This window comes from Suricata suricatta, chromosome 8 (assembly GCF_006229205.1).
Source record: "Suricata suricatta isolate VVHF042 chromosome 8, meerkat_22Aug2017_6uvM2_HiC, whole genome shotgun sequence".
In the NCBI taxonomy this organism is placed as follows: Eukaryota; Metazoa; Chordata; class Mammalia; order Carnivora; family Herpestidae; genus Suricata; species Suricata suricatta.
Window position 1 is genome coordinate 19,500,108 of NC_043707.1, and position 20,317 is coordinate 19,520,424.

Sequence of the window (20,317 nt, forward strand, 5' to 3'; positions counted from 1 at the left end):
AGCCTTGGGGCGCCTGGGTAGCTCAGTCAGTTAAAGGTTGGATTCTTGGTTTCAGGTCAAGTCATGTTCTCACAGCTTGTGAGTTCGAGTCCCACATTGGGCTGACAGTGCAGAGCCTGCTTGGGATTCTCTCTCTTTCTGCCCCTCCCCTGCTCACCACGAGTTCTCTCTTGAAATAAATAAATAAACTTAAAAAAAAAATAAAAGGAAGCCTTCACTCCATTCCAGCTGATCTCTCCAGATATCAAAATCTGGCTCTGGGTTCTTAGAGGTGGATTTTTTTCATAGGCATCTGAATTCCATACTTTTTATTTCGAATCACCTCATCAAAATACAGGACACAGTCTGCGGTGCATTAAATAGTGCGGCACCAATGCTAACTACCTGGTTTTGATAATATCTCGTAGTTGTGCAAGATGCTCAGCATGGGGGGATATTGAGGCAAGCGGATAAGGGAGCTTTTCAATACTATTTTCATGACTTCTCATGAGTCTAAAAGTATTTGAAAATAGATAGCTAAAAACTAAGAAATTCCTGTTTTGTAATGGCTCATTTTTGAAATGTTGGCAAACCGAGTTAGTTAGAAAGCATCCGTGTGTTTGCAAGTGAAATACAGCATACCTAGGGCCACGATGCTGCCACATTGGTAGTTGAGCATCACGACTAAGTTTATGAATTGTGCCATCAGAGTATTCAAATTTTGCCTTTGGTGCTTTGTTACTCTAAGAGCATGGCAAGTGTCTGAGTCTCGGTTTCCTTACCTGTCAAACAGGTATGTCCCTGGGAGCTGGACGGGTTAATGAAGCAGTGTGTTAGCGCAGTGCCCAGGCTAGACGTCCTGTCGGATGAAGGCCATTGTTACGATCATGGTGCTCAAATCACCACCGCATCAGGATGGTCCGGCAGAGTCCACTGGTCCCAATGCTCCAGCTGCCGCCTCACTTCTGCTTGGTGAGATTCAGAAGGCGAAGAGAAGGGCACATCCCTGTCCTTCTGCTCCTACTGCTGAGAAGCCCCCCTGAACAAGGATGACATACGGTTTCCCCAGTCAGAGGCATTCCCCTTAAATGAAAGATGCCCTGAAATCAGCCTGGTGTGACCCGCCTGCCTCCAACTCTGCCACAGTCCACATCCCCACGTCCCCCATGTCCACATGCCGTTCCCTCGGCTGCCCTGAGAAATGCAAGGAAGAGCAGATTAAGTGAGTGGCTGTTTTGAGTTTTTCCCCTGTCCTGAAAGCCTTGATGGGGTCAAGTGGAAAGGATGGGTAACAAAAGGACCTTGAGGTGAAGGAGCCAGAGGCCTTGGTGAGCGTGAGCCTTGGGGGGGGGGGGGGAGCAGGCACAAATGGCCTGGCCGGGAGATGTTTGTCACTGGACCCCAAAGGGGCAGGGGACTTACATCATCCCAGCCTCAGTGTTTCACTCCAGTGAGGCCAACAGACGTCAGTGGGGCCACAAAGGGGGTCCAAACTGCAGTATTCAAAAAGGCCTCTTCTCATATCGGGAGCAACATGGTGTCTCAAAGCAACTGCTTAATAGGAAGGAAGGAAGGAAGGAAAGAAGGAAGGGAGGGAGGGAGGGAGGGAGGGAGGGAAGGAAGGAAGGAGGGAGGGAGGGAGAGAGTGGTAGGGAGCGTAGAGGGGAGGAAGGCAGAATTCAGACAGAATTCTCTCCACAAACATGACTCAGGTGCCTCCTCTAGGCCAAGCATGAGTCAGGCATTGGGATGGAGCAGTGAGCTCAGCTGCAGAAGGGAGACGGAGAAAACCATCAAAGCCTAGCTTTGTCAGGCTGTAAGAAGAGCTGGGAAGGAAAACAAAGCAAGGTGCTCTGCTTGCCTCAGATGGGCAGGAAGGACAGTTCTGAGGAGGTGACAGTGGAGGCTAGATGTGAATGGAGTGAGGGGACAAGCTTTGCAGAGACCTGGGAGTGAGCCTCCTAAGCAGAGGGGGAAACAAAGGCCAAGGCCTCAAGGCTGGAACTGCTTGGCCTGTTCCAGGAGCAGCCCAGGAAGGGGTAGAGAGCAGTGGGGAGGAAGCCGGACCACAGGGGTTCTACAGCCTGAGTGAGAGAGGGAGGCTGTGGAAGCTTCCAGAGAGAGGAGGCACAGGATTTGACTGAGGATTTTAAATGGGACCCCGCTGGCTGCCAGGTGGAGAAGTGATCCAGGTGGACAAGGCCAGAGGTAAAGAACCATCTGGATGTGACTCCAATTGTCCAGAGGAAGAAATGGCCCCTCTATCATTCACGAACCCTTCCCACCTTGCCCTGACACACAGCATCTTTCACGAAACTGAATCACATCCACTCTCCAATGTCAGTGCTGAGCAGCTCACTCACGTGCACACCTCTGAGGGTCCTCATGCAGGTCTTTGAGATCCCAGGGTGCCCCTGTCCTCAGCTCCCTCCCAGCTACCCAGCCAGCCCACCATCCCTGCTGTCCTCTGTGGTCCAGAGTCAGTGAGGTGACTGTCACACATTGACCCATCCCATTCATTGCCAGGGGTTATTAGACTGGCCACTAGTCATCATTGCTGACTTTCACGGCATCTGGGGGATGTAGCTTGTGACCACGGGCATGGGTCTGTTGCAGGCTGTGTCTCTCCACCAGCCCATGAGTTCACAAGGACAAAGTTGGCATCTGGTTTTTGTGACACATGTATCCTGGACACCTCCGGAGTGCCTGACACATTGTAGTCCCTGGTTATGCAAGATGCCGACGGCAGGGGAAGCTGGCGGACGGGTATGTGGGAATTCCAATCTTCTGTCCTATTTTTGCAGCTCCTTCTAAATGTAAAATTAGTTCGAATCAAACAAAAACTAGCAATCGTGCCGGCAGGCAAAACAAATAAAGAAAAGTGGTTTCCAACAAATGGGAAGGAACCCAGCTCGCTTGCTCCTTCTCCGGCTGCTGTCATTCCAAAGCCTCCCCTCCAAGGCTCTGGGCCACTTGTTGGAGTCTCCGGAATAGATGTTCAGAGGATCTGGCCACATCTGGGCTTAGAGAGCGCAGAGCACCAGGTGCACAGAGAACTCCCTCGCATCGCCCAGCCTTCCTCGGCAGGTGCCAGGGCCTCAGCGAGGGGACTGAGGATTTTATTATGGCGGCACTTTGCGGGGCTCACTCAACCCGTCAAGATAATTGTTTGACTTAATGTGAAATCCGAGCCCCGCAGCCGCGTGAGTCTGTCCTCCCCGGGAACTCGGGCTGGCTGCTGGCGCACGTTTCAGCTTCTCGAATTAACAGCAGTTTGGAAGTCGCCCTAATTAGTTACAGTGCAGCTCGAGGTGTCATTTTATTTTATTTTATTTTAATTTTTTTATGAGCCCAATAACATATTGCCGTGTAAGTCTCTGGAAGACGGGAAGCTATAAATAAAATGATAATTTACTTGAAGTCTATCACACAGATATCCCAAGTTCAGAAGTAAGTTTTAATGTGACTAATGAGATGAAACTTTCTCTGCAGAGTGGGGGCTGAGGGGGGGCCATCCTTATGTTACACAGAGGGGGGCATTCCCCAAAAGGCTAGGAACGCAGCACAGCCCAGAAATGATGAAGGGACAAAACTTGATCTGCCCGGAGTGCCTGGGTGGCTCAGTCGGTTAAGTGTCCGACTTCAGCTCGGGTAATGATCTCACGGTTGGTGGGTTCAAGCCCCGCATCAGGCTCTGAGCTGACAGTGAGCTCAGAGCCTGGAGCTTGCTTCAGATTCTGTGTCTCCTTCTCTCTCTGACCCTCACCGCTCATGCTGTCTCACTCTATCTCTCAAAAAATAAGTAAATGTGATAAAAAAAATTTTTTAACCTGATCTGCCCAACAGAAGGTGTGCTCAGGATCCAAGGGAAAGGACTCTGATGTAGACCCATGACCTGCATCCTCTTAGCCCAGAGTCTATGGGTCTCTCCTCCTTTTCTAAGACCTCAGTTTCTTCTTATATCCAAGGATGAGGATACTGGTTAAGCTTCCATCAGAGGTTTTTGGAAACATATAAACATCTTACTTCCAAGAAAACAGCAAATGCCAGAGATCTGGAGGCGTGGTGCATGGTTCAAGGGGGCTGCACTCGGAAGCCACACTGCTTGAGTTCAAATTCTGCCTCATTTATTAACAAGCTGCGGCAACTGAGGCAAAATTCTCAGTCTCTCTGTGCCTTGCTTTTTTTACCTGTTGAACACAACATACACTTCTTTTTGTTTATTTAATGTTTATTTATTTTTGAGAGAGAGAGAGAGAGAGAGAGAGAGAGCAGAAAAGGGGCAGAGAGAGGGAGACAGAGGATCTGAAGCAGGCTCCATGCTGTGAGCACAGAGCCTGCCACGGGGTTCAAACTCATGAACTGTGAGATCATGACCTGAGCTGGAATCAAGAGTCAGCTGCTTAACCGACTGAGCCACTGAAGTGCCCCATAAGCTTCTTAAATAAATTAATTGATGTATATTCAAACTTAGAACTTATCGGGAACCCACAGCAAACTCTTTGCAAGTCTTATTTATAAAGTGCTTGAATTCTCCACAGGGCACACCTTTGCTGTGACACTGGCTTGTGGGCCTCCAAAGGGACCCAGTCCACAAACAGACCTGCAGTACGTGCATGCTATGAAAACATAATCCGTGAGGGGCGCCTGGGTGGTTTCCTCGGTTAAGCACCCGACTCTTGATTTTGGTGCAATTCATGGGGAGTTCAAACCCTGGAGTCAGGCTCTGGGCTGACAGTGTGGAACCTGCTTGGGATACTCTGTCTCCCTCTCTCTCTGCCCCTCCCTGCTTGTGTGCACTTGCTCTCTCTCAAAAATAAACATTAACATATATATAAAATGAGGGGGCCATTAGCGAACAAGGTGGAGAAGCACTAAAACAGTTACCTACGGTAATAACTTGCATGCAAAATTGATCGGGCAGGTTCCCCGTCAGAAGTCAGCTGCATTACGGTAGGGTTTGGGATGCAGCCAGGTCAGCATTGAAGTCTGAATCTTCTACTTAGGAACTGTGTGATCGCCGCAAGTTCCTTCCCTTCTCTGTGCTCGAGTTCCTTGGGTGTAAAACAGAGCTCATAAAGCCGTAGTAAGGATAAAATAAAATTACGCACGCCAGGTGCTTGGGATAAGCCTGCCACGCAATAAACGCGCAGTATAGGGCAGCTATTATTGGAATTATTTCCCTCATTATTTTACCAAACGTAAAAAAGGAACAACCACGGAGCACGGCGTGCACACCCAGCCCACAGTCCGCGAGTGCTCCGCCGCGTTTCTGAGCCCCGCGGGGGCTGACACTTCTCAGGCTCTCGCTGCGTCTCTCTAAGGATCCCCGGGAAATGACGTTTGCTATGCAGACAGTTGGCTGCGCATCTGTAATGATGATGTCACACCGCGGAGTGGACGCCAGCCAGGAGAGCGCGCCCACGGAGGGGTTTGCAGTGGCGCCTGGGTTCCTGGACGATCCGCCCGAGCGGTGGAGGCAGCGGGCGCCCCCGCGGGTCCCCGAGGCGGTGCCTTGTTAGCGCCACGCTGCACGAAGCCCGGTCTCTGTCCGGTCAGGTGGAGCTCGGCGATGACTCCGGGAATAAAGGGCCACTTTCACGTAATCAATATGGAATTAAAATGATTGAAAGGTGCAGCTCGCCACTCCAAGGCTCCCAGCAGAGCCGAGGGGACTATGGACTTGTGCTCCGGGAAGGTGGCTAGAGAACGGAAACCACCAGGCCACTCCTGGGCACCCAGGGGCCAAGGCAGGTGCTATGCCTCCCACCAGCCCTGGGGCCATCTTGGCTGCTTGCAAATCTCTCCTCATATACTGGGAAATGCATCTTTTCCCCTTGCTCCAGGCATCTCCCCTAGACGTAATCTTTTTTTTTTCTTTCTGTTTTTTATTTATTTTTGAGAGACAGAGAGAGACAGCATGAGCAGGGGAGGGTCAGAGAGAGGAGGACACAGAATCTAAAATAGGTTCCAGGTTCTGAACTAGCTGTCAGCACAGTGCCCTACATGGAGCTCAAAACCAGGAACCGTGAGATCATGACCTGAGCCGAAGTCAGACACTTAACTGACTGAGCCACCCAGGCACTCCTCCCCTGGGTCTAATCTAAATCCTTTGTGTTGCAAGTGGAATCCATCTCTATGGGTCTTGCAAACTCCTAAGCAGAGGTCCCAGTTGGTTACAGAGATTAGAAGGGGGAACATTGAAGGTTAGCAAGCACCCCCCCACCCTTGAGCCCTTCAGCCTGCCTACGCAGGCTGCCCAGGACAGCATGGAGTCTCCTTGAGGATGACAAACGTCAGGACATCATGTAGAAGCGTCGACATAGGCAGAATCCATGGACCCAGCCTGGACACAGCCTCTCCGGACAGTCAGCTGACGCAGGGAGAGTAGAAATATCCCTGTGTGCAGACAGAAGCCTCAGCGGGCTGGCACCCCGGGTCCCGTGGGCCATATGTCTAGCTGGTCAGTGTCGTCAACTCACAGGGAATCTGCCTGGGGTCCCAGCGATAACACTAAGAACGACTTAACCAAAATTGACATCAATAACACCCTAACTCTCTGCCCTCGTTGGCCTTACCCTCTGATGAAGGCGGGCACTGAAGATGGGCTCAGTGATAACTTCAATGGAAGAGAATAAAGCAGAGTGAAGGGACCCAGAGGGAGATGAGGGGCTGTTGCAGGCAGGGTGGAGAAGACTGGGCTCTCTGAGGAGGGGACCCTGAACCAGAGGCCTGAGTGAAGGGGACAGCGAGCCCTTCACACATGGCACAGAGGGAAGTCCAGGGAGGTGGACCTTGCTTGGTTCTAGGAGAAGCAAATGGGGATGGAGCAGAGAGAGCAGGTGGGAGACCAGAGGGAGAGGGGTGTAGGGGGCAGGGCCAATCATGAGGGGCCGTGACTTCCATGAGAAGGCAGCTCGACCTCATTCTAAGTGGAAGGAGAACACACTGGGGTCATGAGAGCAGGTGCTTTTTATCAATTTATTTTTATTTTTATTTTTTAAATTTATTTAAGTTCAAGGTAGTTAACATACTGCGTCATCTTGGTTTCAGGAGTAGAACCCAGTGGTTCATCACTTCCTGTAACGCCCAGAGCTCAACCCAACAAGCACCCTCCTTAATGCCCGTCACCCATTTAGCCCATCCCCCACCCACCTCCCCTCCAGCAACCCTCAGTTTGTTCTCTGTATTTATGGTTTGCCTCCCTATCTGTTTTTATCTTATTTTTACTGTCCTTTTTATTTTTACTGACTCTGGCTGCTGTGTAGGCAACCTTTCAGCAGTGTGGGGGAAAAGGGAGCCGGGAGCCAAGTGAGGGACCTAGCACCTTAATCCAGATGGCTCGGACAGGAAGGACCAAGAGAAGGAGAGAGGGTCCTCCTTATTTTCGGACTCCGTAGCTGCAAACCTGCCTGCTTGCAGAGACTCATCTGCAACTCCCAAATCAATACCAGCCTCACTTTCCCATCAGTTGTAGACATTTTCAGAGCATCGAAACGTTGGAGTCACTGACCCGCGTGTTCTCAGCCGTCTTGTGTCCTAGATGTGAACAAGGGTTCTTTCGATGTCCCTCGGTGCCACATTGTTCTCATCCTTTAGGTTTCGTTGGCTATATTTCCGTTTAAACTCACCCCCAAGGTTAGTGTTGGTGTTCCTAATTTTGAGTTCTGATGTGCCTTTTGGAGAAAAAACATCCTTCAGACCAGTTCTTTTCAGGTAGGAGTTACAGCGCTTTTGGTTGCGAGTTCAGTGTTGACGCATCAACAATACACAGGAAAACCTCAACCATGAGCCACTTGTTGGATGAGTGTTCCGCAAGACGAGCAAACATTCCTCATAAATTCTAACTTGATAAACGAGTGATGTCTTGCAATACGAGTTGTAGGTGATGCCCAATGTCACATGTTCACAACTGAGCCAGTGGTTCCTCAAATTCACTTTGATATACAATGTTTTGAATGACAAGCATGTTTCAGAAATGAATTATGCTCGCAAAGCAAGGTTTTACTGAATATTAAATAAGCCACATTCCAATAGAGACATGCACCAAACACAGTTCTACATCAACTGACTGATAAACATCTCCTGACCAGAAGCTCACAGGAACCTAATTCAGTGTTTCCCTCAGCAGCACCACATTATTCAGTGTTGACTAATCCAGTGTTTCCGACAACTTCATAAAACCTAACTACCAGGAATAGTAAGACTTGATTGTAAATGGATTCACAGTGTATTTTGAAGGTAGAGGGAAAGAGAGGAACACCATCCAACACTCACTTGCACGTGTGTTCCTTCCTCAGCAAACCCACAGGGGGAGGATTATTTATCCCATTTTACAGATGAGGACACTGAGACCAAGAGATGAAATCACACTGCTGATAAAGGCAGAATTGAGATGCAAGGCCACCTCCAAATCTAGTCCTCTCTTGCTAATTTGCTAAGCCTGCTGTATCAAAATACCACTGGATGCCTTCAACAGCAGGAGTGTATTTTTTTTAATGTAATTTAGTGTCAAGTTGGCTAACATACAGTGAATACAGTGTGCTCTTGGTTTTGGGAGTAGATTCCTGTAATTCGTCTCTTCCATACAATACCCAGTGCTCATCCCAGTAAGTACCCTCCTCCATGCCCATCACCCATTTTCCCCTCTCTCCTGCTGCCACTCATCAACTCTCAGTTTGTTCTCTGAATTTAAGAGTTTTTCATGGGTCTTCCTCTCTCTCTGTCTGAAACTATCTTCCCCTTCCCTTGCCCCATGGTTAAGTTTCTCAAGTTCTACACATGAGTGAAAACACAGGCTACCTGTCTTTCTCCAACTGACCTCATTTCACTTAGCATAACACCCTCCACTTCCATCCATGTTGTTACAAATGGCCGGATTTCGTTCTTGCTCGTTGCCAAGTAGCACTCCATTGTATACATAAACCACATCTTCTTGATCCATTCATTAGTTGATGGATATTTGGGCTACTACCTCACACTGGTCAGAGTGGCTAAAATGAACAACTCAGAAAACAACAGATGTTGGTGAGGATGTGGAGAAATGGGAATGCACTGTTGGTGGGAATGCAAACTGGTGCAGCTGATCTGGAGAGCAGTGTGGAAGTTCCTCAAAAACCTAAAAATAGAGCTACCTTACAACCCAGCAATAGCACTGCTAGGATAGAGCACTACAGCACCACCCAAGGATACAGGACTGCTGATTCATAGGGGCACCTGTACCCCAATGTTTATAGCAGTGCTTTCAACAATAGCCAAATTATGGAAAGAGGAATGTATTTATCATAGTCCTGGAGGTTATAATCCAAGGTCAAGGTGCCAGGAGATTTTGTTCCTTCTGAGGTCTCTCTCCTTGGCTTGTAGATGGTCACCTTTTATGTCCACACACGGTCTTTCCTCTGTGTCTGTGTGTGTCCAAATTCCTCATGTGTCTACATTTCTCTTCTGGACACCGGTCTGACTGGATTGATGCCCACCTGAACAGCCTCATTTCCACTTAATCACCTCTTGGAAACTCCATCTCCAAATAGATCCACATCCTGAGGTCTTGGGGGTTAGAGTTGCAACATGTACGTTTGGTGGGGGGACACAATTCAGCCCATAGCACTCCATCCTCCAGACCCCTCCTAAAATAATGCCTTTCTCACATGCAGAATACATTCACCCCATACCCACAGACTGCAAGTTGTAACCCATTCTGGCATTGAGTCAGAGTTTCAAGTCTCATCTAAATATTATTTCAATCAAGTGTGAGTGAGACTCCAGGTACAATTCATTTTTAAGCAAAATTCCTCTCTGGATGTGTGTCTGTGAAACCAGACAAGTTACCTGCTTTGGAAATGGAACAATGACATGGGCGTCAAAGAGACATCTGCATTATGAAAGAGAGAGTCCAGCAAGAAGAAAGGATCACAGATCCTGAGCAAATCCAAAACCTTGCAGGGCAACTCTACTAGATCTTAAACCTTGAGCACAAGCCTCTTTGACTCGATGCCCTGCCCTCTGGGTCCAGCAGCCCTGTCTTCTAGACCCAGAGGGTTTGTGGCCTCACCACAGAAGCCCTGGATGGTGACAGCCTGGCCCACTAGGACCAAGCAGGTGTCCTGCCCTGTGGAATGGAGGAGGAGACAACCCTTTTTGTACAAGATGACACATGTCCACATCTGGATAACCCAAGTGGTCCATCCTGTAGGATCCCAGAAGTCTGATGACCTTTCTTCTTGTTGTGCCATCTCTGTCCCCTCTGGTCCACGCTGGTGGGACTTCTGCTCTGATGGCCATTGGGTACAAGAGTCACACTTGTAATCTTTTCATCATGTAAGTGTCCAGTCACATCTTTGGTGTTCTCACCAGAATGGACTCTCTCTTTTTCCGCCATACAGACATGCTGAGAACTTTCTGAATTTTCAAGTCCCTATTCCTTTGTTTTTGCTAATTCCTTCTTCGATGCCTCCCTCTCTTCTCCTGTTGTCTCCTAAGCAGTAGAAGAAACCAGTGACACGGACACTCTACTTGGAAATGCCCTCTGCTAAATGCCCGAGTTCTTCATCCACAAATTCTAACTTCCACGAGATGCTAGAGCACAATTCAGCCAAGTTCTTTGCCACTTTTCAACTGTGTCCAGTGACTTCTCCGCTTTATCATCCAGACCTCCCCAGAAGCACGTGACCATAACCCTGCTAAATCCAGGACCTCCCAGGAAGCACGTGACCATATCCCTGCTAAACTGTCTATCCTTCTAGGCAAGGTGGGCTTTTTCTAACATGGGCCTCATCACTTCCAGCCCTACATCTGCTCTCCAGCTCCAAAGCCACTCCTTCACGTTCAGGTATCTGTATTTCTTTGCGAAAGCTTCCAAACCAAAATGCTTCAGGCTGGGTGGCTTGGCCAGATTTACTTTCTCATGGTTGTGGAGGCTGGAAGCCCGAGCTCAAGGTGTTGTGAGACTTAGTTCTTTCTGAGACCTCGACCCGTGGCTTGCACGTGGCTGCCCTCTCCCGTGTCCTCGCATGGTCTTTTTCCTCTGTGTGCACACCCCTGGTGTCTCTGTGGTCGAATTCCCACTGCCTCTGTCAGATTGGCTTAGCGCCTCAGTCTCATTTAATCACCTCTGTAAAGGTGCTATTTCCAAATACAGTCACGTTCTGAGGACCTGGGGATTAGGGCTTCAACAGATGGATTTGGGGGAAGGGGGTTGGGCAGAGACACAATCCAGCCCCTGACACGCAGCAGCAGTGGTCCATCCTCTAGCTCTCCATCTCTCGCCATCGATTGCAAACTAAGTGTGTGTGTAGAGCCTGGTAGCAGAGGCTGCCCACTGCCCTGTGATGCTGTGCGCGTGCCCATTTCTACACAGAAACAAGTGCAAGTACAGCCGGGAGCAGCCCGGGAGGAGCGGTAGGAGGGGAACGATAAAGCCTTGACACCTCCTTAGTTCTTGACCACGTAATTCTCTCCGTCTTCCCCTGCCTCATTATTCTTTCTGTCATTTAATAAACTGACTCCACAATGATGAGAGGGAGGCAATCACCACCTCATGTCCCTGGTACTCCCTGAGGGATTATGGGATTTTACATAATTAAAAAGGAGCCGTGTAATTTAGCACCTGCTCGCCTCCTTCGTACGTGGTGCTCTCCCCCCTCGCCGTTCCTCAGCTCGGATTTCAGGCGGAAAACAGGATTCACTGTGACAAAAACGCCTCTCCCCAGCTTTTGCGGGCACTTCCCACCTCCCTCGGGGGCACCTCCCCTGACAGGTGTCCTCAGGGTCAAACTGGGGTGCACCGGGTCCCCCCACAACCCTGGGATTGAGGCCTGGGCAATGAGAAGGCATGCTACTTGGGCTCAACGACTAGTTCAACAAAATCTCTCCCCATTCTAGGCCTCTGTTGGTCTATTTGTGAAATGGGTTTGCATTCTTTCCTTGTCTGGCTGACATGGAGGCGTTAGGAGTTCTGATACTTCCCAGCCCTGCAAGGTGCTCTACGAACTAACAACTGCTGCCCAAAAGTTATATCAATGCACTTTGGGAACAGGCAGCTCCACAATCCCGAGTGACAGGGGGCCCCCGAAAACACTGAGGGGCAGAGAAGCCTGAACACTCCTGACCTGGAGGTTGAAAAAATATGGAGTTGTGGGGAGGGGGCCGTGAGAATTAGAGATTGTCTTTTAAGTTTCTTATCTTGAAAACATTGAGTGTCGTGCACAATGTGCCCGCCCAGCAGGCAGAATCCAAGCCAGGGGAGTTCCGATTCTGCTTCTGTACCTGATGCGTGTGTTTTTACACCCCCTGAGCTGCATGGGGGTCTCCTGTAGACAGTGACTCACTTCCTGAGGACAGTTTCCATCCGGCCAGGTCAGGAGGCTCAGCCCACCCCTCGGGGGGGAGGGGGTGCCTGAGTGTTGATGGCCCCGGAGCACTCCCCAACCAGAGGAACAGGGACAGTGGAAGCCCAGGTTCCTGGGGCCACAAGGGGACAGTCCTGTCATTCTCTGAGACTGCCCCCAGCAGCATGGAGCCCTGCGTGCCGCTGGGGTAGATAGTTGGCTGATGCATTCTTCACTGGTGTCCTTCCCTTTCCTGCCGCCCGTCCCATCTCCCTCTGGATCTCCTGGAATCACAAGCCAATGAACTAAGTACATCCAAATCCTTGCCTTGGGATCTGCCAAGGGGGCCACCCACCCTGAGAAGGCGCTTATGCAGTGCTTTATGAGCAGTCTAATACCGTGATAGCCCAACTGCCTATTCAACTTGCGTACCTCTAGCTACGGACAATTCACTCCCTCGCAGGTTCATCCATTCCCTTCTTAGACATCTTTGATCATAACAAGTGAAAAGTTGAAAACTCTTCCTTATAATAAAAAGCAATCGATCTTTACTTCCCAGGGCCCTTCCTCTGGTCTCGTATGATGTCACTTGAAATCCCTTTCACCACCATGGTCGCTCTGGCTGGTCAATGGATGTTTCAACACAGTGTGGTGCTCAGAACCAAATGCCACAGGGCAGGAGTGGTCTGGCGGGCTGGGAGCAAGCGGTACCCGGGCACCATGGCTCCGTGTAAGGTAACCTGAGGCTGTGTTCTCATCCTGGTCCACACTGAGGATACAGAGGTCTTAGCTGGAGCCCAGCACAGGCTGTCACCACTGGCCCAGCTCTAGTGCCCAGAGTACGTTATCCTCCCAGTAGAGGTAGAGGAAGCCAGGAGGATCAGGGGGGCAGAGGCTGCAGGATGGGTGCCTGAGACAGAGGGGTCCATCCACGGGAGCAGGTCCAGGCTTCTTGGTGAGTGTTGGCAGAATAGGAACTGGATGCCATTTTGGTCAAATTCCGTGGAGCATTCACACTGTGCTCCATGCAGAGTACCCCAGCCACCTTCAGAATGTTCCCAAAACCTGGGAAAACTTAAAAATCCTTAGGCCACAGGCATTTGGGTGGCTCAGTCTGTTGAGCCTCTGACTCTTGATCGCGGCTCAGGTCATGGTCAGTTACGGGATCGAGCCCCTTGTTGGGTTCCATGCTCAGCCATTTAGGACACTTCATTAGGCGTCCCGCTCCTGATGGATAAGAGCGTTTTCTTGTGAAACAATGATATCAAGGAGACTTCGGCCTCTGCCTCTTACTGGTTATGAAGTTTTTGGCCAGTGAAATACGGCCCTGAGACTTCACTTCACAAAATATGGAACAGGAATAATGATGACTCTCACATATCTTGTCTTGGGGATTAATGGAGAGAGCAAATGCATGTTTTTGTGAGGCACGGCTGGTGTTTTGTAGATGCCCGGGACTCTTACTGTCTCTCACCCGAAACGGTAAAGCACAGACTAAAACCTCAGGTTTTGGAATCACCCAGACACAGACGGGAGTGGGGGATCTGACAATCCGTGGCCTTGAGCGGGTCACCTTCCTGGAACTCATCTGCTGAATGGACGTGCCGTTGTCGCCTGCTCCCCTGGGCTATGGTGAAGATTAAGGAAGAAATTGCTTGTACAGATTGTGACAGGGACACAACATGTAGAAACGCTCAATATGTGTTAACTATTGCTTTGGTGTTAAATTACTCACCTGAAGGGAAATCGAGGAAGTCCATGAGACTTGGCATGATGGTGTTTTACTTCACATCTTCTTTTATTTTTTTTATTTTTTTATTTTTTCTTTTTCTTTTTTGAGAGACAGAGGAGGGTCAGAGAGAGAAGGAGATACAGAATCAGAAGCAGGCTCCAGTCTCTGAGCTGTCAGCACAGAGTCCGACACAGGACTTGAATTCACGAACTGTGAGATCATGACCTGAGCCGAAGTCGGAAGCTTAACCAACCGAGCCACCCAGGAGCCCCCATACATTCTCTTTTCAAACAGAAGCCTGACTGTCTTTCAGGGACCCCTGGGACCCACCGCCTGCCCCGGTGAGCTCACCTCACACTCCATGGGGATGGACCTGTTGGTGCTAAGGCTGTCCTTCCCCTTGCCGGTGACTGCACTGTTGGGGGCTGGCACATGACCTACGTCTCGCCCGTGGGGGATATCTGTTCTGTGGCTTTCAGCACAGTTTTCTCTCTCCCAGGGGAAGACACCCTCTCTCTTCTTAGTCTGGATGTTTTCATGTCTGGGTTTGACATGCAAAATGGCTGCAGGCATCTTCCCACAGCTGGAGGAGGAAGCAACCTCCAGGATTGCATAGAGATGAGGTGAGTGACATTGGGTCTTTGAGGATGTGGTTGAGCTGTTAGTCACCAGTCCTACCACGCCCAGGAGTCTACACCGCACATCTGGGAACAGTACATTGTGTTGTTTAAGCTACTTTGGGTGGGCATTCCTGTTACGCATGCGTGCAAGCATCCCCACTGATATAGATGGTTTCCAGTGTGTTGTTCCCACAGCGTCCAGCTCTGGGCCTGGCTTCCATAGGGAGCACAGAATCCTGGAACAACAGAAGTCAGAGGACTCATCTTGTTCCCATTGCATAGATGAGAACATGAAGACCCAGAGATGGGAAGCATCCTGCCCCAGGACACACAGCTGATAGGGGGCAAAGCCATAACACACACCCATGTTCTCTGACCCTTAAAAGCATTTCTCCTTGCACCCACTGCCCACATCTGGGAAAACGAAGGGCTGATATAATCTGGGAAGAAGGGGGAAAAATGGGAAGCAAGAAGTAGCACTTCCTGCAGATCCTCTGGGAGATGGATAATTTCCCGGCAACTCCTTCACGCTCACCCAGCCCTTAGCACACCAGGGTTCACGTCTTCTTCGTGTTCTCTGCCCTGTGCTGCACGTGGTGGTAAATGCCAGAGCAGGACCCGATACGCTCTTTCCTGAGGGCAATGGCCCTTCGGACAGTGTGTAGGTCAGGGTGACAGCCAGGCACAGAGGAAATGCCATGCTGTGCACAGCTGGGCCTTTTGTTTAACTGCACCACTCACAGCACAGAGCAAAAGGGCAGGAACACTCAGCCACAGAGAGCGAACGGGCACCGAAATACTGATGGGGAGCCTCAGCCTCACACCAGCCCACGAGACCTCAAGGCACCTGAGGTCAGCTGCCTTTTCTTCCCTTTGCACAGGTCAGGGCTGGGGTGTCCTTGCCTACCCACGTGCTGGGCTCGACCTCGGATCCACGTGCACCGATTTCTGCAAGAGTGAACAATCATATGATACAGAGATAATTCCATGGCAGAGACCCCCTCTGCCCACCTACATTACAGTCTCCTCCTCTCCTGGGTACACAGGAGGATTACATGTCTCCACTCAGATGCCCCGTGAAAAGTGGGTCGTGCAATTAGTTCTGGCCAATTGGGTCAGGAGCAGAGTGGATGTATATTTCTTCTGGATCAGAGCATTTAATTGCTCATGAGAAATCTTTCAGGCTGTCCTCCCTGCCTTGGCAATCATGGAAACGCGCATGCAATGGAAATGCTGTCGGATGGAAGCAACCTGGAGCGCCGGATCACTTTGCGAAGACAGGTGTCCAAAAGCGTGATTTCCATCCGGAGCCAGGAGCAGGTTCCAGCTGTGCTGGGGTTGCTGGGGGCCGTTGTCATAGAAGCGTGACCCAGCCTGACTGACGAGAGTCTGCTCAGTGTGAGCAGTGTGAGCAGGTCCCCCATCATCCCGTGAGCCCTTGTTATGTTTCGGGGACTCTGCTGAGTTCTAGCGGCCTTCCACCATTTAAATCCCACACTGGCCTTAAGAGAGAGGATTCGGGATTTTCCTGGGGATGAATACCTAAAGCATGGGGAAGCTGTGAATTCTCAGCCCCCAGCTGATCTTACTCTGAAGTCTGATATACTTGTGGGGACCCAAGGAGAAAGGCTTTCATAATATACTGGAAAAAATCAGATAGAACCATCTGTATGGAAGGTGACACCAGTTATTTTTGTATACACACAGAAAGACAGAGACAGAGATAGAGAAGTCCCCATTCCCAGATGGCCAGAGTGTAAGAAGGAGCCAGGGGTCAATATGGGGGTAGTGCCCAGGCAAGGCTTCCAGGGAAGGACACTTGTGGTGCTTTGGAGGCCCAAGGGTCACCCTCACTCACTGGACCCCACAGTCCGGCTGGCTTCTAGCCCTTGAACCAACAGGAAAGAATAAGGATCCCACCCTATCACCCTTGCCAACAAGAGCAGGAAGAATGTGGAGGAGAAAATCATGGCCTCCCATATTCCAAGACAGATAGTTGAACAGAGAAGTCTAAATGTGACAGACATTAGGGGTGCATGTGAGCATTTTTGTGACCTTGCTTTCTCTTGACGGCTTGAGATCCTTGAACCAGAGATGAGAGCCTGGCATCAACTTCCATGAATGCCAATGAGAATTGTAAGGGACCAGAAGGCGCAGACGAGTGTAGCTTAGAGAGATGTTATAAAAATACAAAGGCAGTTGTAGATGTAGATATAGACCCAGAAGTTCTGAATTCTATTTCTATAGGAACATATTTATTTCTTTAATTTAGAATTAGGAAATACATCTGGGTTCAATAAAGAAGCAACTTGTCATAGATAGACTTGTCCACTCAAAAGAGCAGCAAGCTGGCAAAATCCAATCCCCACTTCCCACTCCGAGAAGGGGAAGGTGATACTTGGAGAAGTTAAGAAGGTTGGCCAAGGGGCACCTGGTGGCTCAATCAGTTGAGCTTCTGACTTGGGCTCAGGTCATGATCTCGCAGTTCATGAGTTTGAGCCCTGGGGTCGGGCTGCAGCCTATTTCGGATACTGTGTCTCCCTCTCTCGCTGCCCCTACCACCCTCATGTTCTGTCTCACCCTCCTCCAAAAGTAAGTTAAAAAAATTTTTTTAAATTAAAAAGAAAAGGTTGGCCAAGGACACACAGGTGGTACGGTGAATTTCCAAGTCATGGAATTTAAAGCCAAATTAGTACCTTCCCGATGAAGAAACCTACTGTGTTTGCCTTGACACCACAGAGGAGCTGAGTGTATGAATGAAGCTGTTTGATATTTGCATATCTTTAAATCTTGCTCTAAATGGTATCATTTCTTTTAAATTGCCTAAGCAACTATGAATAATTAGCAATTAATAATTATTATGCCTCATTAACTTAATAAAGGATTATGTCTTTATAGAAAATGCAGAGCTAATTGGAAAAGAAAGTTAACCCATGATTTTTCAGCTTAGATGCCCCAGAGTCTGGAACCTTCTGCTCACCTGAGGCCACGTCACCAGGTTGTTCACCTGTGACCACATGGGAGCTGGAGAGATGGCCTCATGAACCTAACAAGGGCCCCCTCACTAAACAACCCGAAACCTCAGGTGACAGAATGTAAGAAGGGGGACACCTAGCAGCTCACCAGGGCTGGGCAACCTGGGGCCCAGAACATGGGGGGTGTGGGTGGTGTGCAAATATCGGATGGCTGGACTTTGCAGAACTGCCACAGGTAGCTCTTTATATGAGGGAAGAGGACAGTGACCAAATGTCCCTGGAGCACGAAGCCGGGGTCACAGGCTTAGGGAGGGCAGATCCACCCACTGCTCTCCATCTCTCACACCCCGTCTTGTTGTCTCACTGGGATGGCTGCACCAGCTCCCTAAATGGCCCCCTGGCCCCCAGTCTTGCCCCCTGCAATCCTCATGGCAGCCACGCTGAGTCTGACCCTGCAGCTCCCCTGCGTGAAAGTCTTGTGTCAGCTCCTCACTGCCTTGGGATCAAGGCCAGAGGGAGGGGGCCCTGCTTGATGCCCCAGAATCTTCTATCCTGCTTTCTTCTCCCAGCTGCATCCTGGATGAGCACCCCCCATGCTCTTCCAGATTAATGCATTCTCTTTGTGGACTGTCCTTCTCTATTCCCTTCCTTCATGAGGGTCACTTTTTGTGGCCACTGCATCTCTGCTTGTCACCAGTCCAGGAAGGTTCTGTGGGCTCCTCTGACCGCTGCCTTGTCCTCAAGAGCCCCTGCAGATAGCTCCTCAGTGACACTCATGAGCAGGAGAGCGGAGGCCCAGGGGATGGCAGCCCCAGTGTCAGCGGACAAGACTGGATGCACCTTAGCACCCAGATATCCTACCCCGGAGCTGGGGCTCAGTGGCCACAAGAAACCTGGCTCCTCACTGGCCACCTTCCTTTTGGGACCCAATCCTTCCTGTTTCATCCCATCTTCTAGGTCATAGTAGGGGCCTCTGCCTGAGTCTCTGATCGAGAGCTTCTCTCTGTTCATTCCACACCAGATCGAGTCTGTCAGCCATGCCTCTGGGATGGAGAGCCTCACCTCAGCCACCAGGCATGAAGCCATCTGGTGTACAAGGGCAGAAGCAGAAGACGGCATCGTGGGTACCAGTGTGGACACTGGGCTCACACGCAGGGCTGAATTCTGGCTCCACCGCATTGCAGCCATGTGGCTGGGACCAGTCATTTACATCCTGGGCTTCCAGTCCCTCATTTAGAAAAATAGGAATAATGGTAACACGAATGCTCTGTGATATGTAACACATGCAAAGCGCACAGCACCAGCGCGTGCTAACTATGTCTTAGCTACTTGCTATGGCTTTGGTGTTTTGGTGGAGGCTATGGCAAAACCATAAGTCTGCCATTATATCTAAGAATATAATTATTGCCACTTTGAATAATAATGGAACTGTCACTACTTCGAATGAACACTTAGAAAAAGATATCAGGCACAAGTAGGATAGGAGCGCTCTTGCTCTTTGCACTATGAGGAATCTGATGCTCAGGAGCTTCTGCCTGAGGTCACAGACACAGAGTGACAGAGCCGAGTCAAATCCCCATGCGTCTGACCTCAAGGCTGTGCTCTTAATTACATTTTCTCAAGCTTCACCTGTGGCTCCTTCTATCATCCCTGCCTGAGGGAGGTTCCCCCTCCCCATCTTTCAGCGATGTCCCTTCCTTTCCCTTTGCTTGCCCTTCCAGCCTCTACAAAGATGGCCTCCTGTTGGGAAGCTTTCCATTACTTCTGTGGGCTGGGTCACGTGTCCCACTTCCGTGGAGCATCAGTCAGGATAGGCTGGACTGTGCTGCAGTAACAAACAAGGCCAAGACCCAGCAACGTTGTATTCCTCTCTCACACTGCTTAGCCATCCAGGGTCACCACTGTCACTTCAGGGCCCAGAGGGAATGAGCAGCTTCCATCTGGAGCATTTCCAGTCATCACGGAAGAGGGTAACAAGGGTCACTGTGGCGGGAGGTTGGCATGGACGAGCTCATAAGGCAGAACTTGTCCGAACAAACCACATGGCCAAGCCAGACTCTGAGGGGTCTGGAAGTGCAGGTGTCCCATACGACCCTCCTTGTGGTGAACGACGTGGTGCCCCCACCATGTCATCACATTATAATGTGGGGAACCACTGACTTGTCTGTCCTCCCCTCTGTGAGCTTCTCCAGGCTCTGGTCATTATCGACAAGATATTGCCAAGCACAGCATCTGCACCAAAGAGGCACCTTCCATCTGCATGTTGAGTAGATTAAAAAAATGCCTGAACTGTGGCACCTGGTGGCTCAGTCGGTTAAGCGGCCAACTTCGGCTCGAGTCATGATCTCGCAATTTGTGAGTTTGAACCCTGTGTCAGGCTCCATGCTGACAGCTCGGAGCCTGGAGCCTGCTTCGGATTCTGTGTCTCCTTCTCTCTCTGCCCCTCCCCTGCTCACACTCTGTCTCTCTGTCTCTCAAAAGTAAATAAATATTAAAAAAAAAAAGCCTGAATGGAACCCAAACCTGAGCCCTCTTACCACTGCCTATGGCACAGAGACAGCTCACGAGATGACAGCTCCAGCCACCGGCCCTCTTCTTTCCCGCAAACATGGCAGGCTCATTCTCCTGCACAGGGCCTTGACACATGCTGTCCCCTTCTCCTGGAGCCCTTCCCTTGAGATCCGT